The 27674-nt window shown below is 40.0% G+C and overlaps 1 protein-coding gene across 6 annotated transcripts in view; it reads right to left on the bottom strand.

Annotated features, from left to right (window-relative positions):
• Positions 1-27674, bottom strand: part of DIS3L2 (DIS3 like 3'-5' exoribonuclease 2) — a 358321-nt gene that overhangs the window by 313535 nt on the left and 17112 nt on the right. For 2 of the 6 annotated variants that reach the window (XM_069578629.1, XM_069578631.1), the window contains exon 2: positions 3116-3244. The exons of the other annotated variants lie outside the window; for them this stretch is intronic. The gene's annotated coding sequence lies outside the window, so the exon portion shown is untranslated. The remainder of the gene's footprint in view (positions 1-3115; positions 3245-27674) is intronic. 6 annotated transcript variants of the gene reach the window in all.

Below are 27674 nucleotides of genomic sequence, written 5' to 3'. Positions count from 1 at the left end.
CATGTCCTAGCAGTTTTGTTTCTTTAAAACCCTAATGCATCTATCGTCCAGGTCTCATCTTTGTTAGGAAAACTGAAATAGAGGTAGTCTTGTTCAGACTTCAGAAGTAGGACAGCAGGCCTCTGACCAGCTTCTGAGCTTGCCTGGACCTTGCCTGGACTATGTGCCTACTTGCGAACACATCAACTGTTACCAGGAAGTCCAGGAAGGAGCAAGTCCAGGAAGGAGCAAGTCCAGGATAAGAAAGGGAGTGGGTCTTGGAATTTCTTAAGCCCCTGGGGGCCTGGCTAACCCCCTGGGGTCTAACAAAATCTTCTGACTCACAAGGTGAAACAAATAGCTTTATAAAAGTTAAAGAAAAGCAGAGCTGTATTTTTATGTGCAGTGCAAACTGATGATGATACCAGTCTGTGGCCTGGAATTATAAGCAACAGCCCTCAAAGCTGCAATCTGAAGTCTCACTCATGGAGTGGACACACCTCCTAGGACCCCTTCCCAACTGAAACTCCAGGTTGCTGTTAACGTGGGAATTCCCAGCACTGTTCAAGTCTAGATGTAGGTTGCTGTCCCAATTTGGTGATGTACACACTATTACTTCTCTCTATTGCTTCTATTCCTTTTCTTTTAATGCCCGTATATTGAAATTAAGTCAATAATCTTCTAAAAAAATTGAAAATGTTTTTGTACAACAAATGGTTTCTTTTGTTAACAAATCCTTTGAATCTAAAATGAAAGTTAAACTTTTGGCAAAACAATCCCTTACTAAAGATTTTTTATCACACCATGTGAATCCCTGATGAAAATACGTCAGAAGAGCCCATGCTTGGCATCAAAGCTGGAAAAGCTTAAAACCAAATTGGGGGGAGTGGGGAGGGAATCAGTCAAGATGGCAATAAGGAAGATATGAACTCACCTCCCCCTGACAAACATATCAAAAATACACCTACATGAGGAACAATTCTCACAGAAAACTAACTGGAAACTGGCAGAAAGACTCCTGTACAACTGAGGCTATAACAAAGATCTACACAGATTTGAGTAGGAAGGGAAGAGAAGCAATCAGGTCAGGACTTGTGCCACTGGGAGGGGATTCAGAGGAAAAGGAAGAATACACAGGCAGAGATTCACCCTGGGGAGTGAGTGTTTCGAGCCATATATTGGGTGCCCTAGTCCTGGGGTCCAAGCCAGGGAAGACAAGGTCCCTTGGCTGGTTAGACAGCTATTCGGACTAACAGGAGAGCTGCAGGACACCTGGATTCCACTCACAAGGAGTGCCCAAGTGCTGGCTTGCATCCTAAGCAAGGTGGAGAAGGCAGACTGAAGACTGCTCCAGTGGCTGCCAAGTTTCCCACAACTGCACTGGCACGTGCCCAAGCCTGAGCTAAGTGAATACCACAGGCACAGGTATTCACCTTGCAGCTCTACACTGGAGCAAGGGCTACCACAAGTGGGAAGAGAGTTTGGCTGTGTGACACAGAGGTGACTCTGTGACACCAGGGTGGTGTCTCTCAGCATGGCAAAGGCAGCCATTGCTGGCATTTATATGGGCAGCACACGGGGATAGTTCCAATCTGTGACGGCAGCCAGCTCACCACAGCCTAAGCCCTGTCATGAGTTCAGAGTCTACCCAGGCCCGTCTTGCTCCAGCAATGACCCCCTCTGGGGCAAGGGAACCAGTGCTGGGAGAGGGGAGATACACACACTCAAAGGGAGCAGAGCCACTTGGATCAGAACCTCCAGGACTTCTGCTCCATCAGCTTGAGATCCAACTCCACCCCCAATAAGGAAGTAATGGTCACTGAGCAGAGGGGAAAGCCCTGCCTTACAGCTGGCTCCACCCAGCCCCTCCATCTCCAGCCCTACCTCCTACCAAGGTGACAGCACACCCCACAGAAAGGTGTTACTCCTGTTAACAACAAATCCAGCTCTCCCACCGAAGGCACTTAGTAAACAGAGACTGTACAGGAACACTGTCACATTTTAAAATCTCAATAGGTAGCCATTTAAACCTAAATGCATAGAGACAGAAAAAGTTAAGCAAAATAAAAATACAGAGGAAATGTTCTCAACTAAAAGAGCAAGTGAACACACCTAAAAATAAATAAATAAATAATGAAACAGAAATAAACAGTTTACCAGATAAAGAATTCAAAGCATTAGTAAATAAGAAAATTAGCTGAATTAGGCAAAAGAATAGAAAAACAGTGACTTTTTTTTAAAGGAACTAGAAAATATAAAAAAGAACTAGTGAGAAATAAAGAATACAATAACTGAAAGGAAAAAAACACTGTAAGGAATGAGTAGCAGACTCAGTGAAACAGAAGAATATATAGGTGATCTGGAAGACAGAATAATGGAAATCACCCAATAAGACCAGCAAAGAAAAAAAACCTTTAAGAAATGAGAACAACTTAAGAGATCTCTGAAATAACATCAAGCATACCGATATTCACATTAAAGAGGTCCCAGAAAGAGAAAAGAGAGAGAACAGGGTCAAACACGTACTTGATGAAATTACAGCTGAAAACTTTCCCAACCTGAAGAAGGTACAGAAAGCAAAGAATAACCCAAACAAGATGAACCTAAGTAGACTCATACCAAGCTGTGTCATAATTAAAACAGCAAGACTTAAGATAAAGAGAGAATCCTAAAGGCAGCAAGAGAAAAAGAGTCATGCACAAGGGAATCCCTATAAGGCTATCTGCTGATTTTTCTGGAGAAATTTTGCAAGCCAAAAGGGAATGACCTGATACATTCAAAGTGCTGAAAGGGAAAAACCTGGAACCTAGGATACTCTAACCAGCAAGATTATCATTTAAAACTGAAGGAGAGATAAAGAACTTCAAGACAATCAAAAACTAAAAGAGTTCACCAATACTAAACCTATCCTAAAATAAATATTAAAGGGTCTTTTCTAAGTAAAAAAGAAAAGGCTATAACAAGAAGTAACAATTTACAGGAAAAAGAAAATCCCACTAGGAAAGGCAAACTAATTGTAAGAGCTGATATCAAGCACTTAAATAAAGTGTTATGAAGATTAAAAGACAAAAACATTTTAAAGCAACTATTAACTACAATAGTGCTTCCCAGATGGTGCTAGTGGTAAAGAACTCACCTGCCAATGGAGGAGGTGTAAGAGTCATGGGTTCAATCCCTGGGTCGGGAAGATCCCCTGGAGGAAGACATGGCAACCCACTCCAGTATTCTTGCCTGGAGAATCCCATGGACAGATGAGCCTGGAGGGCTACAGTCCATAGGGTTGCAAAGAGTTAGATATCACCGAAGCAACTTAGCACGCATGCATAACTATAATAAACAGCAAAGGATAAACATGAAAATGTAAAATAAGACATTAAAAATATAAAATATGGGGGAGAGGAGTAAAAACAGTAGATCTTTTAGAATGTGTCTGAACTAATATGACATTCAGTTTAAAACAAGTAGGTACAGTTATAGGTCATCATAGATGAAGCCCATGGTAACCACATCGAAAAGCATATAAGGAGTCCAGAAAATCTGACCTATTCTAAAGTGAAAAAGATTAATACATGCCAATCTCCAAATGACACAGAGGTTAGAATTAAAGACAAGGACTTTAAGCCAGCCATGAATCCTATGCTCTCTGAGGTAAAGGAAAAGACATGTGAATGAATAAAATGATAGAAAATCTCAACAGAAAAATAAAATTTACTTTAAAAATGGAAATTTTAAAACCGAAAAATACAATAGCTGAAACTAAAAATTCAGGGGATAATCTTAATAGCAAAACAGAGATAAAAATTTAAAAATCAATGAGCTTAAATTTACTAATACATATTATACAATCTGAAAAATGGAAAAAATTGAACAAAGAGATGAACAGAGTCTTATGGACTTAAGGGATAATGTCAAAAGACCAAACATATTGGTACTTGGAGTTTCAAAAGATAGAGAATGAGTCCAAAAACGTAAAACAAATGTTGACCAAAACATCCCAGATTTGGTGTAAAAGACATAAATATATAGATTCAAGAAGCTCAGTTCAGTTCAGTTCAGTCAGTCAGTCATGTCTGACTCTCTGCAACCCCATGGACCACAGCACGCCAGGCCTCCCTGTCCATCACCAGCTCCCGGAGTCCACCCAAACCCATGCCCATCAAGTCGGTGATACCATCCAACCATCTCATCCTCTGTCGTCCCCTTCTCCTCCTCCCCTCAATCTTTCCTAGCATCAGGGTCTTTTCAAATGAGTCAGCTCTTCACATCAGGTGGCCAAAGTATTGAAGTTTCAGCTTCAACATCAGTCCTTCCAATGAACACCCAGGACTGATCTCCTTTAGGATGGACTGGTTGGATCTCCTTGCAGTCCAAGGGACTCTCAAGAGTCTTCTCCAACGCCACAGTTCAAAAGCATCAATTCTTCCGTGCTCAGCTTTCTTTATAGTCCAACTCTCACATCCATATATGACTACTGGAAAAACCACAACCTTGACTAGACAGACCTTTGTTGGCAAAGTAATATCTCTGCTTTTTAGTATGCTATCTAGGTTGGACATAACTTTTCTTCCAAGGAGTAAGCGTCTTTTAATTTCATGGCTGCAGTCACCATCTGCAGTGACTTTGGAGCCCCCCAAAATAAAGTCTGACACTGTTTCCACTATCTCCCCATCTATTTGCCATGAAGTGATGGGACCAGATACCATGATCTTTGTTTTCTGAATGTTGAGCTTTAAGCCAGCTTTTTCACTCTCCTCTTTCACTTGCATCAAGAGGCTCTTTCGTTCTTCTTCACTTTCTGCCATAAGGGTGGTGTCATCTGCATATCTGAGGTTATTGATATTTCTCCCAGCAATCTTGATTGCAGCTTGTGCTTCACCCAGTCCAGCATCTCTCATGATGTACTCTGCATATAAGTTAAATAAGCAGGGTGACAATATACAGCCTTGACGTACTCCTTTCCCTATTTGGAACCAGCCTGTTGTTCCATGTCCAGTTCGAACTGTTGCTTCCTGACCTGCATACAGATTTCTCAAGAGGCAGATCAGGTAGTCTGGTATTCCCATCTCTTTCAGAAGCTCAATGAAAAGAAGCTTCAAAAGGAAAACTTCAAAGAAAACTACATATAGACTCATCATAACCAAACTGCTAAAAGCGAAAGATACAGACAAAATCTAAAACAACCAAAGGAAAATGGTACACTGCACAGAAGAGAATACATTCAAATGGCAGCAGATTTCTTATCTTTTTTATTTTTTTCTTTTGGCCATGACGCGTAGTTTATGGGATCCTATTTCTGAGACCAGGGATTGAACCCAGGCCCTCAACAGTGAGTGCTTGTTGTCCCAACCACTGGACCACCAGGGAATTTCCTCTTATCCTTTCTTACTGTCTTCTTTCAAGCCATCCAGAAGACAGTGGAACACTGTCAGCACTTCTAAAACATCTTCTTATCATCTCCTAGGGGCTTCCCAGGTGACACTACAGCTAAAGAATCCGCCTGCCAATGCAGGAGACCTAAGAGACTTGGGTTCAGTCCCTAGGTTGGGAAAATCCCCTAGTGAAGGAAATGGCAACCCACTCCAGTATTTCTTGCCTGGGCAATCCCATGGACAGAGGAACCTGGCAGGCTACAGTCCATATGGTCGCACAGAGTTGGACACAACTGAAGTGACATAGCACACATCAACTTCTTTCATGATAGCCAGAAGACAACAGGACAACATTTTTAAAGAGCTGAAAGAAAAAAACTATCGAACCTGAATTCTACATCCATTAAAAATATTCTTCAGAATGAACACAAAATAAAAACAATTTTCAGATAAAGAGGAACCAAGGAAATCCATCACCAGCATAACTGTAGTACAAGAAACACCAAAGGAAATTCTTCAGACTGAAGGTAAGGGATACCAGAGCAAAAACTGGATCCTCAGAAAAAACTGTTAAGTATTAGAAATATTTAATGTACATAAATTAGATCTCAATAAAATACTAAAAAAAAATTTAAGGAAGATGATTTCTAACCTAGAATTCTATATGCAGTCAAACTAAAAATCAAATACGGGGGAGTAGAATAAAAGACATTCAGAAGTATAGATCTAAAAAAATTCACATATTATTTTCTTATGAAGCTAAAAAAAGGATATGCTCCACAAAATGACAAAGTAAACTAAGAAAAAGGATGCCATGGGGTACAATGAGGAAGAAACACAGCACAAAAGAAGTACAAAGCCCAAGATAACAGAGAAAGGAGGCTCCAGGATCACAAATGCACTGGGCATAGAGGGCAGCTGCTAGACTGGAGGGCACGAGAGTAGGTTAGAATAGTCCCGAGAGAGAGAGAACGATATGAAGACCCCTGCTGCCAAAATCATTACTGTCTTTTCAACCTAAAGCGGAAAGTCTGAGTGAGTCCAGTCTGCTTCCTGTTCTTGGGTCAACTTGACCATAACCAGATGAAGTCCCCACTCACTCCTGCAGTACCTTGATTCAGCTGAAGTCACTCATTTCACCACACACAAGTGTTCTAATTTCATCAGCTTATGAGCCTGTGAATTAATTACAGGACAGATCATAAGCACAGTACGCTTCCTTTTATATATATATAAAAAAGGAAAAACAAAAATTACACACAAACATATGCTCGTTTGTGCAAAAAGACACACAAAATAATAAATTAGAACTAATGAGACTAGATAACTACAGGGGGTAGGTGAGAACAGGGTAAAAAGGAGAAAACTAGGAACTGGAATTTTTCTCACTAAAAGAAATCGATGTAACACTACTGCATATGCCTTCTTGTATATTCTAACTTTTGAAATCATACTCATGTTTCACATACTCAAAAAAAAGCAACATAAAATAAAATAAGAATGGGGGAAATAGCTAAAATGCAGTACAAATAAAAACAAGTGATCCTTACTATATTTAAAATGAGAAAATACAACATAATAAAGGAATGGAGGGACAAAACTAACCCAAGTAACTTTTAAGCATATTATTTAACTAAACCCTAAGGCTAAAGACAAAAAAGAAGGGTAAATGAGAATTAAATTCTAATCATAGATTAGTTTTTCACAGAGATATGAGTTAGCAACTCTTTCTGTATAGTCTAGGCTTGAAGAAATAAGTAAATATTTGTTTACTTATTGGTACTATTGTAGATAATAAGAGCAAGGTGTTTCAATGTTGGAGAAAGAAATATAGAAAGTAGAAAGGCTTGAACAAACCCCACAGTACAGAAATGCAATTGGAGCTATCACTGTAATTCAGTGGTTAATAATATGCAAATATATATGTCTGTATTGCATACACACACACAAATGTAATACAAGTATGTATGTATATATTTATATATTACCTAACTGTCTTCTAAGAGGGCCAGGAATCAGTGATATTCCAGTAGCAATGAGCATATCTGGGGTCCATGTCTCACTGTTGAAAGGAATCAAGGCTCCTTAGAAAAAGGGCCAACTCTGAGACTGCAGAAGGGAAAGTACAAAGTTAGCCTAGAAAAGGAGTTGGCAAACTACAGCCCACAGGCCAAATCCAATCAGCCACCTGTCTTTGTAAATAAAGTTTTATTGGAACACAGCCATGCTCATTCATTTATAAATTGTCTACGGTTGCTTTCCTGCTGTGAGGGTGGAGTCAAGTAGTTTCAACAGAGACCATACGGCCCACTAAGCCAAAAATATTTACTATCTGGCCACTTACAGAAAAAGTTTGCCAAGCCCTGGCCGAGAATGTCTTGTTGTTCCAGAAAGAAAGGAAAGACGCAAAAAATGAGGGGGACATATCAAAAGTTCACAGGAGGCAGTTAAAAAGTCTCCTACTGGCCAAAATTATGACAACTTTTAAGTATCAAAAATTTTACATGATAACAGATTATATATAACCCATTAAAAGAGAATCCATGAGTTCATACTGAAAAAGACAAATATGTAAATAAATAAAATGGGGGAAGCTTTCCTTACCTAAGAACCCCAAATAGTAAATGTAGAAAAAAATGATGGAATTGGAAAATTACCATTGGTAATAATCATAATTAATTAATATTCATCAATGGATGTTAAAACTAGTGGGTGAAAATTTCAGGAATAGAATATTAAATAGTCTGAAAATAGCCTCAAAGATACTTATTGAAAACAAAGAGGAAAAGCATATGTTGATGGTAGAGAAATCTGGAAGACCACTTTTAACCAAGTGATCAAAGTAAACACTTGTAATGGGACAAATCAATATCATATGCCTCCTGATAGGACACATTAAGAAAAACGTCACTTGTGAAACATCAATTAAATCCAAACTAAGAGACCTGCTACAAAATAACTGGTCTATAATCTTCAAAAATGTTAAATTCATTAAAGGAAAAATTCCCAAGTTAAAGGAAACTAAAGACACATGACAATTCTTTGCAACTCGCAATCCAGGATTGGGAAACTTGAAGATGTGTGAATAAGATCTATAAATTAGCTAATGGCATTATATCAATGTTAATTTTCTGATTTTGATCCTTGCATAATGATCACAAAAGAGAAAGGCTATGTTCTGACTATCTGCAAGTTACTCTCAAATAGCTCCAAACAAAGGGCAAGTGGGAAGGGCTATTAAACTAAATGTGGTAAGATATTAATGCTGAGGAATCTGGTAAAAGGTAGAGAGTAATATTTTGTACTATTCTCACATCTTTTCTGTTGGTCTAAAATTACACATCTTCAAAAATAATACAAGTTTTTAATTATAAAACCATATTTGTTTATTGAGTTATAATTTTATCATGCTAAAGAACATTGCCAAGAGCTAACAATGTATCAATTGAAAAACACTCCCTAACATCATACAAATGATATACTAAATAAAAGAAGCTCAAATAATCAGTTAAAGGATACGTGTTCTAGAAAATCATTTCATCCTGTTTCACATGGGCCAAGAGATTTATTAGCTGCAGGCTCTAATAAAGTGATCTCAAATGAGAGTTATGTCAATAAAAACACGGCCTCTCAACAGGTCAGAAGTGACTTTACTCACTTACATTTTACAAAATATTTGGAGGATTTAAAAGATTGAATGTCCTGAAAGGGACAACAAACCAGCACTTTTTGCAAACACAGCTGTTGGTTAAAGCTCTTGAGAAAAGAAAAGCTCTGGAATGAGAATCAGTTGTAGGAAGAGATAATCGTTATAAAATACTAAGAAAATTCTGGAATCTCCTTAATAGCTGACCTGTTGCTAAATATGTACTTTATTACTATTAGGTTGGTGCAAAAGTAACTATGATTTTGCATTGTTGAACTTTGCCATTTGATACTGAAATACATCCTTAACTAAATGTGATTTCGTTCTGTATCATTTTAATGTGCATTTCTCACTTGATGTTTTTTTGCTAATAATTTATTATTTGATGTTTATTTTATATTTATTTTAGACTAGGGCTTCCCTGTGGCTCAGTTGGTAAAGAATCCACCTGCAATGCAGGAGACCTGGGTTCGATCCCTGGGTTGGGAAGATCCCCTGGAGAAGAGAACAGCTACCCACTCCAGTATTCTGGTCTGGAGAATTCCATGGATGTATAGTCCATGGGGTTGCAAAGAGCTGGACCCAACTGAACGACTTTCACTTTCACTTTTTCAGAGAAATGTTAGACAAAAAGCAAATTCAAGTGATTTTCTTATTTGAGTTCAAAATGGGCCGTAAAGCAGCGGAGACAACTCTCAACAACAGCACATTTGGCCCAGGAACTGCTAATGAACCTACAGTGCAGTGGTGGTCGGTTCAAGAAGTCCTGCACAGGAGACAAGAGCCTTGAAGATGAGGAGCACAGTGGCCAGCCACTGGAGGTTGACAACCCAATTGAGAGGATCATCGAAGCTGTTCCTCTTAGAACTAGAGGACAAGTTGATGAAGAACTCAACGTTGACCATTTCTTCAGTGATTCAGCATTTGAAACAAATTGGAAGGTGAAAAAGCTCAGTAAGTGGGTACCTCATGAGCTGACCAAAAATCAAAAAAATCTTTGTTTTGAAGTGTCATCTTCTCTTATTCTATGCAACAACAATGAATCACTTCTCGATCAGATTGTGATGTGCAACGAAAAGTGGATTTTACACGACAACCAGTGATGACCAGCTCAGTGGCTGGATCGAGAAGAAGTTCCAAAGCACCTCCCAAAAGCCAAACTTGCACCAAAAAAAGGTTCATGGCCACTGTTTGGTGGTTTGCTGCCAGTCTGATCCACTGCAGTTTTCTGAATCCCAGCAAAACCATTACATCTGAGATGTATGCTCAGCAAAGTGATGAGATGCACCAAAAACTGCAATGTCTGCCGGCAGCATTGGTCAACAGGAAGGGCCCAATTCTCCACAACAATGCCCAACCACACGTCGCACAACCAATGCTTCAAAAGTTGAGCAAATTGGCCTATGAAGTTTTGCCTCGTCGGCCATATTCACCTGACCTCTTGCCAACCACTTCTTCCAGCATATCGACAACTTTTTGCAGGGAAACCACTTCCACAACCAGCAGGAGACAGAAAATGCTTTCCAAGAGTTTGTTAAATCCCAAAGCACAGATTTTTATACTACAGGAATGAACACACTTATTTCTTCTTGGCAAAAACGTGTTGATTACAACAGTTCTTATTTTAATTATTAAAGATGTTTTTGAGCCTAGCTACAATGATTTAAAAGTCACAGTCTGAAACCCCAATTATGTTTGCACCAACCTAATATATCCTAGGGACCTCGTCAGGCCCTGAGCACAGAGCAATAAATGCATGACTGACAAGGTCTCTCCTCTCATAGTACTGATAATCTAGGGGATGGAGAAGACAATAAACAAGTGAACAGACAACAAGGCAGTGAAATAGAATGATGAGGTAGTAACAAGTGAGATGGGGAAAGAGGGCACAACTATACCCCTAGCAATTAGAAAAGCCTCGAGTGAAAAGTTAATCCCAAGCAAAGATCTGAATGACACAGAATCCACGTGAAGGTCTCAGCATACGGCCTTCTGGGCGGAGGGAATGACAAGCGCAAAGACAACAACGGAGAAACAATCTCAGAATGTTTGAAGAGCTTTTAAAAAGGGACCTCATTAATATTCTCAATACAGTAGATGACACCACAGAATTGTCAAGTCTGTATCAGGTGTGACAATGGCTTTGTGACTCTGTATGACAATTTACATATTGCATAGGTATATGTATGTGTATAGAAAATAAACGACACCAGAGATTTCTTGAAAATATTTCATTAAAGGAAAGAGATATAAAATATGAATAAATAAGGCAAAAGTGAAAAAATTCTTGAATTTGGTAAAAAATGAAGGTGATGAACTACTTTCTATATTTTGTATGTTCGAAATTTTTTGTAATTATTTTAGAAAACTCCACATAACAGAAACTTCATGCAAAAAATGGCAATACCTCGTATTTTCTCTCTCTTACTTTAATATTTCAGCTCAGCTCTTACCTTGTCAGTTCTGTATCCTGATTACCTCATTTGAGGAGATATAAAGGAAAGTTTTCAGAACAAGTACACACTAGACAGGTCTGACACTCTATGGCTGAGTCCAGTTTTTATAACAAACAGAAATAAACTATCTAAGGCAGGTTTGGAACCCAGAGAGCATCCAAATGAGAGACTATAAAATAAACAGCCACATACTGATAAACAAGAAGTCATCCTCTCTGAGAAAAACAGGAATTGCCTGGACTAAGGACAATCCTCCCAGAGATTAAAAAAACACAGTAGGCTTCTTCCCCTCCATTCCTTGGAGAATGTTCTGGCAAAAATCTCCAGATTGTGAAATCCTGTCAGTTTTCGGACTTGATCTCACTTGACCTTGGTGTTAACACTTGACACACAGATGAAAATTCCACCTCTTCTTGAGACTCTACCTCCTTGGCAGACAAGACAGTACGGCTGCAGACACCCACAGTTCTTCCTTCGAAGAGCAAGGGTCACATCCATAGCCCCGCCTGAGAGATGACAACCTTTGTCCCAGGGAACCAGTTCTAAAAGAACCAGGAATAAGTCCCTATCCCAACAATCTATGATCTATCAAATGATGTGTCAGAAACAGTCTATTTCTGGTAACACACTGGAGTCAATATTCTCTAAAAAACCTTCTGATACCAAATTACTACAACCGCTGAACAAAATATTACGAACTTGAGAGAGCACAGCTGAGCTCTCGAGAGAGAAAAGAAAATCCCCTGGAGCTAAAAATCAAATGAGAGGTAGAAACCAGAATATGTAGAAACTGAGGCTACAGAGACCGTGGGAGCATGTCCTGGCATCAGAACCAAGAACCAAAAGGCCTATAAAGCTACAAGGGGGAAGGAGACAAAGCCCGGGCGGTGGGAAACGCAGCCGAGCAGAGGTCAGCCCGTGTAAAACTCAAGACCACGGAGGGGCAGCCAATCAGTGAAAAAGTAGGCCAGAAAAAAATACACCTACTGATAAAAAAAAAAAAATCAAGAGATGTGCCTGTATCAACCTGGGCTCCAAATGGGAGCAAAAGAGAGCTGCCCCAGAAGATTCATAACCACAGGCCTGCATTCATGCACTGTAGCCATGCCAACCCCAAACCCAGGCACTAACTTAAAGTGACCCCACACTGGTAGTGTCCCAGGGTGCTGCTGCTGCTGCTGCTGCTAAGTCGCTTCAGTCGCGTCCGACTCTGTGCGACCCCATAGACGGCAGCCCACCAGGCTCCCCCATCCCTGGGATTCTCCAGGCAAGAGTACTGGAGTGGGTTGCCATGTCCTTCTCCAGTGCATGAAAGTGAAAAGTGAAAGTGAAGTTGCTCAGTTGTGTCTGACTCTTAGCGATTCCATGGACTGCAGCCTACCAGGGTGCTGGCTGAACCAAAAGAATCATCACAACTATTCGCTTCAGAATATTCCCACAGTCAAAAGCCTGAAAAGTACTTAGAAAACACATGAGGAAGAGCGCCACCATAACCAGAAATCAAAAACAGAAAAATGTGGTGCAAAGGAATGTGGGGTCATAAAGATTACAAGTACATAATATTTTAAAACTATATTGTACATAAAGAAATAAAAGAAAAAATACAAACAACTGAAAGACCCTTACAAAAAGACACATTTTAAAAGAATTAAAATTTTTAGAAGTAAAAAGTAACTAATGGTGATTAACTTCATAGGTAAATGAAACTATACTGCTTTTCCTCTTGAGTTTTTAACATTAGATAGTTTAACATGTTCGGTTCGGTCACTCAGTCGTGTCCGACTCTTTGCGACCCTGTGAACTGCAGCAGGCCAGGCCTCCCTGTCCATCACCAACTCCAGGAGTTCACCCAAACTCATGTCCATCAAGTCGGTGATGCCATCCAGCCATCTCATCCTCTGTCGTCCCCTTCTCCTCCTGCCCCCAATCCCTCCCAGCATCAGAGTCTTTTCCAATGAGTCAACTCTTCACATGAGGTGGCCAAAGCATTGGAGTTTCAGCTTCAACATCAGTCCTACAAAGAACAGCCAGGACTGATCTCCTTTAGAATGGACTGGTTGGATCTCCTTGCAGTCCAAGGGACTCTCAAGAGTCTTCTCCAACACCACAGTCCAAAAGCATCAATTCTTTGGCTCTCAGCTTTCTGCACAGTCCAACTCTCACATCCATACATAACCACTGGAAAACCATACCCTTGACTAGACAGACCTTTGTTGGCAAAGTAATGTCTCTGCTTTTGAATATGCTATCTAGGTTGGTCATAACTTTCCTTCCAAGGAGTAAGCATCTTTTAATTTCATGGCTCCAATCACTATCTGCAGTGATTTTGGAGCCCAGAAAAAAAAAGTCTGACACTGTTTCCACTGTTTCCCCATCTATTTCCCATGAAGTGATGGGACCAGATGCCATGATCTTCATTTTCTGAATGTTTTAAGCTTTAAGCCAACTTTTTCACTCTCCTCTTTCACTTTCATCAAGAGGCTTCTTAGTTTATCTTCACTTTCTGCCATAAGGGTGGTGTCATCTGCATATCTGAGGTTATTGAGATTTCTCCCGGCAAGCTTGATTTCAGCTTGTGCTTCTTTCAGCCCAACGTTTCTCATGATGTACTCTGCACAGAAGTTCAATAAGCAGGGTGACAATATGCAGCCTTGACGTACTCCTTTTCCTATCTGGAACCAGTATGTTGTTCCATGTCCAGTTTGAACTGTTGCTTCCTGATCTGCATATAGGTTTCTCAAGAGGCAGGTCAGGTGGTCTGGTATTCCCATCTCTTTCAGAATTTTCCACAGTTGATTGTGATCCACACAGTCAAAGGCTTTGGCATAGTCAATAAAGCAGAATAGATGTTTTTCTGTACTCTCTTGCTTTTTCCATGATCCAGCAGATGTTGGCAATTTGATCTCTGGTTCCTCTGCCTTTGCTAAAACCAACTTGAACATCTGGAAGTTCATGGTTCACGTATTGCTGAAGCCTGGCTTGGAGAATTTTGAGCATTACTAGTATGTGAGATGCGTGCAATTGTGCGGTAGTTTGAGCATTCTTTGGCATTGCCTTTCTTAGGGATTAGAATGAAAACTGACCTTTTCCAGTCCTGTGGACACTGCTGAGTTTTCCAAATTTAGTTAAAAACAAAAGTATATTGTCTGATGTGATCCTCAATGTACGTAAAGAAGATATTTAAGACAACTAATTAGAAAGTAGGGAAGATAAAGGGGCCTAAATGGTGGTAAGTTTCCCACATTTTAATAGAAGTGGTAAGATATCAACACTAACAGATTAAGACATAGTACAGAGGTCAATTCTACCCAAACTGACTTTTTTTTTTTTTTTTTTGCCAAGCTTATCTTAGTTCCCTGACCAGGAATTGGACCCAGACCTATGGAAGCGAAACCACCAAGTCCCAATCACTGGACCACCAGGAAACTCCCTCAAACTGATTTTTAAATTCAACAGTCTTTAGGACGCTGTGGGAGTGGGCGAGGGTGGGATGATTTGAGAGAAGAGCATTGAAACATGTATATTTTCATGTGAAACAGGTCGCCAGTCCAGGTTCGATGCATGAGACAGGGTGCTCAGGGATGGTGCACTGGGATGACCCAGTGGGATGGGATGGGGAGGGACATGGGAGGGGTTTTTTTTCCTTAATAAAAGATTTTAAAAAATAAATAAATTCAACACAATTCCTATCAGAATCCCACAATTTCCTTAAGATATAGACAAGCTTATTTTCAAATTTATATGGAAATGCAAAGGAACTAGAATAACCAAAATAATGAGGGGAGAAAAAGGGAATAAAGTGCCCAATTTTAAGCTCTAAAGCTACAGGAATCAAGACAGTATGATAAGAGACAGACCCACAGACCAATGAAACAACAGAGAACGTAGAAACAGACCCACGCAAATACAGCCAACTGATTTTTGACAGAGGTGCAAGGCAAGGGAAGGGAGGAAAAACAGCCTTTTCAACAAATGGCGCTGGAGTAAATGAACATCAATAGACAAAAAAATAAACCTTGGCCCAACCCCCACAACTTCTAAAATAAAACTCCAAATTGAGTCTTAGATTCTATGACATCATCCATAAAGAAAAAAACTAGTATTCTTTTTTCATTTCTAGGACCTGGTCATTGACATAGCTGAATGGTAATTTTTAAAATTTTTACTCAACATGTTGAATATTGGAGCTCTTCTCAGATCTAGAATGTAAGCTCTGTGAGCGTGAGGCCTTGTCCATTTGGTTTACCACTATATCCCAGCCCTTAGTAGGGCTGGCACATAAAGAATGAAGTAATTAAAACAGATGCCCTTAGCCAATATTTTATAATGAGTATAAGTGAAGAATAACCTTTAAAAATTGTGAAACACTATGTTGTATTCCTGAAACTTTCTATACATACTATTGTATATCAACTATATCTAAAAAAAAAAAGCTGTCCTGTTACTCTTCAACAACTATAAATTACTGTAGAGCAGGAACCATGTCTTATGCTTGTTTCTACACAGTGCCCTACAAAGTAGACACTAAATAAATGTTGTTGATAACGTGATGATAAGTGATCACAGCCTAATGTCACAGTAGGAATTAAAAAGACAATCTGGCAATAAACTTTGACACTGCTAAAAAAGAAAGAAAAGTCTATGTAATGTTTCCCAACTAATATTTTAAAAGGCAATAATAATAGTTAGCTTCAAAATACTAAAACATTTCCCCATATTCCAGAATTTAAGAAAATTCTTAAAGCAAGTGTACCTTTCCCCTGTTTATGAAATTCTCTTCTAAATTCATATAATACTCTAGAACCATAGTGCTTATTGTAACATTATCTGAATTCGTAAGTTTAATATGTTCACGTCTTGATAATACACAGCAGTACATCAATAAAGGCAGGAAGGACATTAAGGATAAAGACAGAATCATCTTAATGTCACTGAAGAACCAGAGTTCAGATCATAAATTACACAACCATAAGTGTAAGATTTTCTATGAGGCAGCAGCATACAAAACCAAAATTGAAAAAGATCATCCAGGATCTTCTCAAATATAAACTTTGCTACCAAATAAGGCTCCAAAATGTTATGAGGTGGAAGTTGCCCCATTTTTCAACAAACAGCTTCATTTCTCATGTGTACTTTGTACAGAATTATATTATAAATTCAATCTTATATTTCTCTTCCATATTATATTATTACGATTAAAGTCACCTACAGAATTTCTAAATTGGAACAAGATTACTTCTTATGCTTTAAAGACTTTCATACCAGTTGGTACTTTCAAATCCCTGAAATTTATTCTATCTTCTCTTTTGGGGATAAATGTACAGACGTTGAAGACAAATTCTAGCCAAAGTAGCAAAAGGCTCAGGCTGAACAAAAGCACCTTTAGGAAACGAGGAAAAATCTCTTCTCATCCTGTGTGGGAGGGAACAGATAGAGAAACTTGTGAAATCTAAAGGGGCAGGGACTCAAGAAAAACTTCGTTTTTTTTAAAACAAATCAGAATCTAAACCAACACAAGAAAGCATCCACTGGTATCAGAATTCATGCTCAGTTCCAAATAGCAAAAGAAAGTGTCTCATTAAAAAAAAAAAAAAAGGTTTTATTTTCATAATATGAGAGGGTGGTCACACTGGAATATCTTCTCCATGATCAGTAAACTCGGGCAATAATAGGATAAAACAATATTCTCTTGCCTGAAGTAACTCAGGACAGTACTTTAGCAGCACTGAAAAAGCTACTCAGAAGGTACTGAAAATTGTGACATGTATTTCATGAACTCCTAACCCCTGTTTTCAAACAAAAAGTCTGCCTAAAATTTTCATTACTTTGGGGAAGACTTTTTTATCTTTCATTTTGGAAATTTTAAAACAATCACAAAGCAGAAAGATGTAATGAATGTATACTCATGTAATCACCAATACTCAGTTACTTCATCCACCCCTATACACACAGAGCACTTCACCTCCCCCATACACACATACATATACTAAACCATGCTGAAGCATGTGAGAAGACTTTTAATTTCCCTTTTAAAAACTCTAAATTACAAATCATAAATGGTAAAATATTCTACTCAGCAAATAATTCAATAAAAATTAATATTATCACTTAAGGCCTTTACTTACATAAAGCACACATTTTATGGAGCAAGGTTATCCTAACAGCTTTAGTCCGAATTTCATGCTGTGGTACAGAAGCAACTAATTTAATCATTGAGCTGAAAAGTAACTCATCCACCAGCTATGTGCAAAATGTGAATGATAATAAAAGCCATCATCGAGCCACATACATTAATCTCAAAATTAATAAGACAAAGGAAAAAAGCTACAAAGCTTATTCATATGTCCAATTTTACCACGGCAATTTGGAAAAATGTTACTTTCAGAAATCTATAATCAACTGGGCAAAATGACTAAAATATACAATAATTTAAAACAGTCTTCCCTCAGTTTTGTTCAGTTCAGTTCAGTCGCTCAGTCGTGTCCAACTCTTTGTGACCCCATGAAGCGCAGCACGCCGGGCCTCCCTGTCCATCACCATCTCCCGGAGTTCACTCAGACTCACATCCATCGAGTCAGTGATGCCATCCAGCCGTCTCATCCTCTGTCATCCCCTTCTCCTCCTGCCCCCAATCCCTCCCAGCATCAGAGTCTTTTCCAATGAGTCAACTCTTCGCATAAGGTGGCCAAAGTATTGGAGTTTCAGCTTCAACATCAGTCCTTCTAGTGAACACCCAGGACCGATCTCCTTTAGGATGGACTGCTTGGATCTCCTTGCAGTCCAAGGGACTCTCAAGAGTCTTCTCCAACACCACAGTTCAAAAGCATCAATTCTCCAGTGCTCAGCTTTCTTCACAGTCCAACTCTCACATCCCTAGGTTCATATTATTTCAACTGGAGATTCCATAAAAACTACTTTTTTCTTAAACGTTAAACAAGAGATTAACATTAACCTGGCTTCTATTACTTCTTTACTCTCTTTTACTTTTTGTTTTTTCTTTACTCTTTTTTAATGTCAGTTCTATCTGACTTTCTTCTCAGGAAGGTGTTGCTACACCAATGCCTGCTCTCAGGGCTGCAGCCACAAACATCTGGAACTTTCTACCTACAGACATGGTTGGATGGCATCACCGGCTGGATGGACATAACTCTGAGGAAGTTCCAGGAGTTAGTGATGGACAGGGAAGCCTGATGTGCTGCAGACCATGGGATCACAAAGAGTCAGACACAACTGAGCGACTGAACTGAACTGAACCTACAGATTCAGCCCCAAGCAAGATAAGGTCTCACTAAGGACCGTGCTCCTGCCTCCAACACAAGGTCGCCATGGCATTTCGCAGGACATTCCAGAAGACATGCAAACTCAGAAGCAGTTGCACTGTCCCCTCAAAGTCACAGAGAAGAATTCTAATATCATTCAAGGCACCTGGGAGAATGCCAGACCTAAAATCCTAAACAGCAAAAAGACTAAGACAAAATGCAGACCACAGATAGAAAGACAAGGGCACTTTAATGACACTCAGCCAATCTGCGGACTTTGGATCTGGTCTGTCAGGTGAGCACCCAGTACCAGGAGACCTGAAAGAGGCCTTACGAAGACAAACTGCTGCCAGTCCTCCTTTTTGTAGAGAAACTACGTTCCATGTTCACACCATTTAATGTATGTTTGAAAGATGGTGACTCTAGGGTTTGCAGGGTTTTCAAAACTCTGTTTCCAAGATAAAAACCTCTACCACTCATGAGACCATCACCATGGACTTGATAATCAATAACTTCTCCAACAACACAAGAGAAGACTCTACACATGGACATCACTAGATGGCCAACACCGAAATCAGATTGATTATATTCTTTGCAGCCAAAGATGGAGAAGCTCTATACAGTCAACAAAAAAAAAGACCAGGAGCTGACTGTGGCTCAGATCATGAACTCCTTATTGCCAAATTCAGACTGAAATTGAAGAAAATAGGGAAAACAGCTAGACCATTCAGTTATGACCTAAATCAAATCCCTTATGATTATACAATGGAAGTGAGAAATAGATTTAAGGGCCTAGACCTGATAGATAGAGTGCCTAATGAACTATGGAATGAGGTTAGTGACATTCTACAGGAGACAGGGATCAAGACCATCCCCATGGAAAAGAAATGCAAAAAAGCAAAATAGCTCTCTGGGGAGGCCTTATAAATAGCTGTGAAAAGAAGAGAGGCGAAAAGCAAAGGAGAAAAGGAAAGATATAAGCATCTGAATGCAGAGTTCCAAAGAATAGCAAGAAGAGATAAGAAAGCCTTCTTCAGCGACCAATGCAAAGAAACAGAGGAAAACAACAGAATGGGAAAGACTAGAGATCTCCTCAAGAAAATTAGAGATACCAAGGGAACATGTCATGCCAAGATGGGCTCAATAAAGGACAGAAATGGTATGGACCTAACAGAAGCAGAAGATATTAAGAAGAGGTGGCAAGAATACACAGAAGAACTGTACAAAAAAGATCTTCATGACCCAGATAATCACGATGGCGTGATCACTCATCTAGAGCCAGACATCCTGGAATGTGAAGTCAAGTGGGCCTTAGAAAGCATCACTACGAACAAAGCTAGTGGAGGTGATGGAATTCCAGTGGAGCTGTTTCAAATCCTGAAAGATAATGCTGTGCAAGTGCTGCACTCAATATGCCAGCAAATTTGGAAAACTCACCAGTGGCCACAGGACTGGAAAAGGTCAATTTTCATTCCAATCCCTAAGAAAGGCAATGCCAAAGAATGCTCAAACTACCACACAATTGCACGCATCTCACATGCTAGTAAAGTAATGCTCAAAATTCTCCAAGCCAGGCTTCAGCAATATGTGAACCGTGAACTTCCTGATGTTCAAGGTGATTTTAGAAAAGGCAGAGGAACCAGAGATCAAATTGCCAAGATCCGCTGGATCATGGAAAAAGCAAGAGAGTTCCAGAAAAAAACATCTATTTCTGCTTTACTGACTATGCCAAAGCCTTTGACTGTGTGGATCACAATCAACTGTGGAAAATTCTGAAAGAGATGGGAATACCAGACCACCTGACCTGCCTCTTGAGAAATCTGTATGCAGGTCAGGAAGCAACAGTTAGAACTGGACATGGAACAACAGACTGGTTCCAAATAGGAAAAGGAGTACATCAAGGCTGTATACTGTCACCCTACTTATTTAACTTCTATGCAGAGTATATCATGAGAAACACTGGACTGGAAGAAGCACAAGCTGGAATCAAGATTGCCAGGAGAAATATCAATAACCTCAGATATGCAGATGACACCACCCTTATGGCAGAAAGTGAAGAGGAACTAAAAAGCCTCTTAATGAAGGTGAAAGTGGAGAGTGAAAAAGTTGGCTTAAAGCTCAACAGTCAGAAAATGAAGATCATGGCATCCGGCCCCATCACTTCATGGGAAATAGATGAGGAAACAGTGGAAACAGTGTCAGACTTTATTTTCGGGGGGCTCCAAAATCACTGCAGATAGTGATTGGAGCCATGAAATTAAAAGATGCTTACTCCTTGGAAGAAAAGTTATGACCAACCTAGATAGCATATTCAAAAGCAGAGACATTACTTTGCCGACTAAGGTCCATCTAGTCAAGGCTATGGTTTTTCCTGTGGTCATGTATTGATGTGAGAATTGGACTGTGAAGAAGGCTGAGCACAAGAATTGATGCTTTTGAACTGTGGTGTTGGAGAAGACTCTTGAGAGTCCCTTGGAGATCCAAGCAATCCATTCTGAAGGAGATCAGCCCTGGGATTTCTTTGGAAGGAGGGATGCTAAAGCTGAAATTCCAGTACTTTGTCCACTCATGGGAAGAGCTGACTCATTGGAAAAGACTCTGATGCTGGGAGGGATTGGGGGCAGGAGGAGAAGGGGACGACAGAGGATGAGATGGCTGGATGGCATCACTGACTCGATGGACGTGAGTCTGAGTGTACTCTGGGAGTTGGTGATGGACAGGGAGGCCTGGCGTGCTGCGATTCATGGGGTCGCAGAGTCGGACACGACTGAGCGGCTGAACTGAACTGAACTTCAGGTAGATAGCAGAGAAACAGGACAATCCAAGAAAACAAATAACTGAAACAATTCCAACAATACTGAAATGCAACAAAGACAGACCTGCGGCCTTCCTTCTCACTGCTTCAAAAACAGAACTCAAAACAGCAGCACTGGAACCCTTGCTTCTCAGGGAGACAAAACAAACTTAAAGTCTACAGGTAGCAGGAAATTAGCTGGGCCTCCACTTCCACTCCAGAGCTTGAGTTTCCCAGCACTGACATAAGCCTTCCCAGCAGATGAGCAGAACACTGGACAACAGCTCCACAGCAAAGCTCAGGGTCTTAGGGTCACTTTAAAACTTCAGCTACGAGAGTTCAACTTGTCACTTAGGGGAAGCTCCACTATTAAGACCTTGCTACTGCCCTATCCACATAAAACAGGAAACCTATATTCACACAGAGCCTCTGTGTACACGGCATTAATCCAGATGTGAGGAATTCCAAAGTTACGATTCCCACGGCAACTGTAATCTTGGGAAACCCACACACATGTATTTTGTACTACTTCAGATGGTAGTGACCTTAAAAAGAACAAAGCACATTTTGATCTCCACAACTAATTGCAAAGAAAAACTCCCAGACAGATCGGAGATCAGAAAATTACCTTCCTTCAGAGAGAGTGGAGCTCCTTCTTTGAGACAATTAACAAAGACTAGACCAAGCACTGAAGAACATTATGTTGGAATAATTCTTACCTGGCCTGAAGGACAAGGGCCAGACAACTTAACAGGGTTTCCTCTGAACACTCACTTCTAACTTGCTAAGACAACCAGCTGTTAGGTATTTAGAACTTCATTTCAAATATTTAATACTTTCAAAAAGTAACTTAAATGCTAATCAGATGCAGAATAGGCTTAATTTTAGTTCTCATTTGAAGCAACAGATGAAACATTTAAGTTATTACTAAATAGATCATCTATTGTAAAACAAGTCAAATAATACTTGCTTATGTCAGTTAACACAGAGAATGGTTCCCTGGTTCTTAATTTAAGGTTAAAATGCCAGATTCCAGAGGGCTGAGTACTACTAGAATAGGCTAAAAGGCTAATGGAAGAAAGTAGAATTTAGTAGTTAAAAGACTTCTGAAGCCAAAAAGCCCAGGTTTGAATCCTGTTCTACCACTTAAAAGCTGAGGCTTTCGGCAAGTCACTTGATGTCTCTGTGCCTGTTTCACCATCTAAAACAGGCAGTAATAAAAGCTAGCATGTGGAACTGTCTTGAGTATTAAATGAGGTAATATATGCAAAGTTCTCAGAGCAGTAACTGGCAGACAGTAAGCACTCAATAAGCATTCCCTGGTAGCTCAGCTAGTAGAGAATCCACCCGCAATGCAGGAGACTCTGGTTTGATTCCTGGGTCAGAAAGTTCCCCTGGAGAAGGGATAGACTACCCACCCCAGCATTCATGGACTTCCCTGCTGGCTCAGACAGTAAAGAATCTGCCTGCAATGTGGGAGACTGGGGTTCGATCCCCAGGTTGGGAAGATCCTCTGGAGGAGGGCATGGCAACCCACTCCAATATTTTTGCCTGGAGAATCCCTAGGGACAAAGGAGCCTGGTGGACTACAGTCGCAGATGAGGTCCTGGATGAGGTCGCAGAGAGTCAGATATGACTGAGCGATGAGGCACACATTATTAATATAAAGCTATTTATTTCACCTTGGCAGCAATCTTTATTTGATAAACCAGCATCCACACAAAAAGATTTTAAAAAACTAAAAATAATTTTAATACTATAATGAAATTTTAACCAGTCTCTTTAGCACAACAATAATAAACGACCTTCTCTCCTCTTGCCTCTGTTCTCTATCTGTCTCGTAACTAAAAAAACCCGAACTCCTCAGCCAAACACTCAAATTGCTCCATCATCTCTGCTGGCCCATCCTGGCTCAACATCCTGCATACTCCTGTAAGAACCTTCTGTTTCAACTAATTTTCTCACAGTCCTCTAAATACACCTTGTACTCATTCAACAAGCATCTGAGAATCTACGGAGCCAAGCAGTGTGCTAACACTATATGCAAAGATGACACAGAGTCTCCCCTTAAAAGACACAGAATATAATAGAAAAAGACATAAGCAAAAATAGTTCCAGTAGACTATAACTATAGTCACAAAAGAGCAAAGGGTACGGTAGCTGCACGAAGCAGAATTGATCAATTCTGTAGATGAAGAAGTCCTCTCAGGCAGGCTCTGCTCCGCTCAGTCATGACCAATTCTTTCCAACCCCATGGACTGTAGACCACCAGGCTCCTCTGTCCATGGAATTTTCCAGGAAAGAATACTGGAGTGGGTTGCCATTTCCTCCTCCAGGGGATCTTCCCAACCCAGAGATGGAACCCGCATTAACTTTTGCGTCTACTGCATTGCAGGCGGATTCTTTACCATTGAGCCATTAGGGAAGCCCAAGAAGAGGTAAAAACCTATATAGATCTTTAACCAGAACAGAAACTAGAAAATGCTGCCAAAGACCCACAAGCCCTCCCCAAAATGCATTGGGTTCAGATCGTTTCAGAGCCAGGTAATTTCAGTGTCATTTAAACTGCTGGAGGGAGAGAGGGGTTTAAAAAAACTTTTGGATTTATGCTCTAAGGATAATTAATAAACTTGATACCAAATGTGACAAAGAAAGAACACACGCTCTTTCACATACAGAATTACAGAAGAATCTGTTACAAACATAAACGCAAAACCCAAATGAAATAAAACATCTATCCAGCATTTAAACGTTAAAAATTATATTCCATGCATGCATGGTACAGAACGTTTATTCTAACATTAAGAACATATTCACTATACAGTAAATTAATGCAATGGAATCAAGCTATCATCAAGCTAAAAGACAAGAGGCACTGATCAAGTCCCACATCCATTTCATTTTCTTTCTAGTTGGAGCAAGGATTACTATCAAACTCCACTCTCTGAGCCAGTCACTCTTGCCGCTCACACAGTACACGACCTACATCTGTGAATTCACTGGCCAGCCAACAGCCTCAACTCCAAGCTCTAACGATGTGCACCCAACTCCCATTCTTAATTAAGACTTCTTAGTAACTAGGACTAAAAAGAAATTTTCTTCTGATATGATAAGATCTATGCCAAGGAAGCAACACCTCTTATGTAGCACTCTGCCGGGAGCCAGCGTGAGGAACTCTGCCCATGGCAAAGGTCATGAGGAAGGAGGCTTGGCATACGCAAGGGCGTGATCAAGCCTCAGGAAACCCCCTGTTCCCAAGCATCTACCCCAAAACCAGAGTCTGTTTTAAGCTCTCACCTACACCTCTGACTTTACGGGGGGCTCTCCCCAATAACCGTTTCTCTCGGAGAAGGAGTAAACGTGCAGCTCCAAGGCAATAAAAATTCCTGGGCGTGGCAAGAGTGTTTCAGCTTAGGGACTCCTCTGAAGGTTATCTAGCCCACCTGTATAGGTTCATCCGGCCACATGTGATTGTTTACAGCCTCCCAACCTGAGAGGCACAAGATGTTTTAGATTTACTAAAGGCAAATTCTTTTGGGGAGTTAGAAATTATTAGTATAGTGGGTTGGTTAGGAATTATATTGGTGAAGGGTTTTTCATTTGTTGTGTCAATAATTGCTGCTAATTCCCTGCTCTGGGTGGGACAGGGATGTCTCAGGTCAAACCTCTCTGCTGACAGACTAGCTTGTGTGACAGGATTATCCATACTCCTGCCACTATGCACATGATTGTTTACTACCTCTCAACCATAAACAGCACAGAGAGTTTTGGAGTATTTTGAGAGTCTTAATTAGCATAGGGCTTTTCTCATTGTTGAGTCAATGACTGCCACCAGGCCTCCATATCCTTAGGCACCTGGGAATATATTAATCAATGTATCTGGAATATAGAAAAGGAAATATAGTAGTTTTTAAGGTTAGCAATACTAGACTTTTTGAGTTAATGAATTTTCTCTTTTGTAATAGATCACTGTACTTTGTTATAAATCACTGTGTCCTTGCTATGTAAAAATGGAACTTTATCACTATCTTAAGACTAAATAGATCTTAAGGGGAACATTGGTAAAAAAGGATTTTCATTTGTTGGGCTGATGTTTGCTGCTAAATCTCCATGTTCCCTGCCCTTATAACGAATATAACTAACATACAGGAGAAATAAAGTATTAACCTTTAAGCATATAGGAGAAATAAGTATTAACCTTTAAGATTAATCATGTTAACCTTGGGTTAAATAAATTCCTTTCTTGATTGTAACTCACTACACCCTCACCCTATAGGAATGCAACTTTATTTGGAGGGTGGTGCCTGGTTTAAGAAAAAACACCCTTGGAAAAAATAAGTTTTTTGGTTATCAGAAAGAAAGGATCATAAAATCCCTAAGACCTTTTTATGTGAAGCACCTGATTTTGATAAAGGTCAGGACTGCTGACCCCCGCGTGACCCTGTATTCATCCCTATATGTAACAAAAGGTATATAAGCAAACCCAAAAATAAAGAAATCGGATCAGTTTCCAGAAAGACTGATTCCCCCATGTCGTTTCTTTCTTGCTCCCTGTTTTTCTGGCTGCATTCCCATCTGGAGCATGGATGCTGTTCCATGTAATCCAAGTTATTCAGCCTCTTTTTCTCCACTAATCTTCATACTACACTATCCGTTTCTAATCTCTCTATATATCTGTAATTAAATATGTATTTTTCCGAGGACACCAACACCGTCCCCACCTTCGAATTCCCTGGATCCACCAGGGCTGGACCCCAGCAGCACTCAGACCAAAATAATGCACAATTTGAATCTAACCATGAGGAAACACCAGACAAACCAGATGAGGAACAGCATATTTAAAAAGAAAAAAAGGCTGTCTTCTTCAAAACCTATCATGTCATAAAAAACAAAAAAGACTACAGAACTGTTCAAGATTAAAGGAAACAAGAGAAATATGGCAAGCAAATGCCACGTGTGTCCCCTCAACAGAGCCTATCCTCGAGGGGGAAGATGCTGAAAGAGACTTTACTGGACCAGCTGACAACTTGTAAGAGAGGGCCTATGAGTAAACTCCAGGAGCTGGTGACAGACAGGGAGGCCTGCGTGCGGCAGTCCACGGGGTTGCAAAGAGTCGGACACTACTGAGAGACTGAACTGATGATCAAAGTTGTATCAGTGTTAAATGAACTAAGTTGATAACTTTTCTTTAGGTGTGTAAAAAATATCCCTACTCCTGGAAAATACTGACCGAAGTATTTAGGGGTAATCGTATGCAATCATGCACAATAATCTCAAGAAGCTCAAGAAAACTTTTATTTTATATATGTGTGTGTGCCTGTGTGTAGAGGATGAGACAGAGGGAGGGTGAGTAAGCACAAAAAGGGTATATGCACTCTTGGCCATTTATCCCAGAGAACTGAAAACTTAGGTTCACATAAAAACCTGCTTATGCATGTTTATAGCAACTTTATTCATGACAGCCAAACACTGAACACAACCCAGCTGCCCTTCAACAGGTGAATGATTAAGTAAGTGATGGTACATCCATGCCACGGAATACCGCTCAGCAGTAAAAAGGAACAAACTACTGCTACATGCAACAAGCTGGAGAAATCACAAAGGAACCACTTTGACTGAAAAAAGTCAGTCTCAGAGGTTATGTACTACGTATCTCGTCCCATGTACAAAGCATTCTTGAAACAACAAATTACAGAGAGAGTTTAGTGGCTGCCAGGGTTCAGGGAGGCAGAGAGCAAGGGAAATGACTACGGCTATGAAAGTGTAAGACAAGAGATCCCTCGAGTCAAGGATTCTTCTCTGTCTTGACTGTGGTGGTAATCATACAAAACTACAGATGTGACAGAATGAAATACATACAGAGACAGAGAGTACAATAAAACTGGTAAAATTGCAATAAGATGGGTGAGTTGTATTGATAATTAGTTTCCAAGTGGTGATATACTATAGCTCAACAAGAGAAAACTGGGTGAAATGCACACAGGATCTCTCTGTATGCTTCTCTCTTACAACTGCATGTGATTCCACAAGTATCTCAAAACAAAGAGCCTAATTTAAAAGTAAAGCTTAAAAAGGATAAAAGTTAAAAACAACAAACAGCCAGAAAATAATTCACGGATAATGGTAAAGCACTAGAGGCATTCTGAGAACAGGAAAAGGCTGCCAGCTATA

Source organism: Ovis canadensis, chromosome 2 (genome assembly GCF_042477335.2).
Source record: "Ovis canadensis isolate MfBH-ARS-UI-01 breed Bighorn chromosome 2, ARS-UI_OviCan_v2, whole genome shotgun sequence".
Classification (NCBI taxonomy): domain Eukaryota; kingdom Metazoa; phylum Chordata; class Mammalia; order Artiodactyla; family Bovidae; genus Ovis; species Ovis canadensis.
Note: the sequence above shows the minus strand (reverse complement) of the source record. Positions and strands in the feature narration are given on the sequence as shown.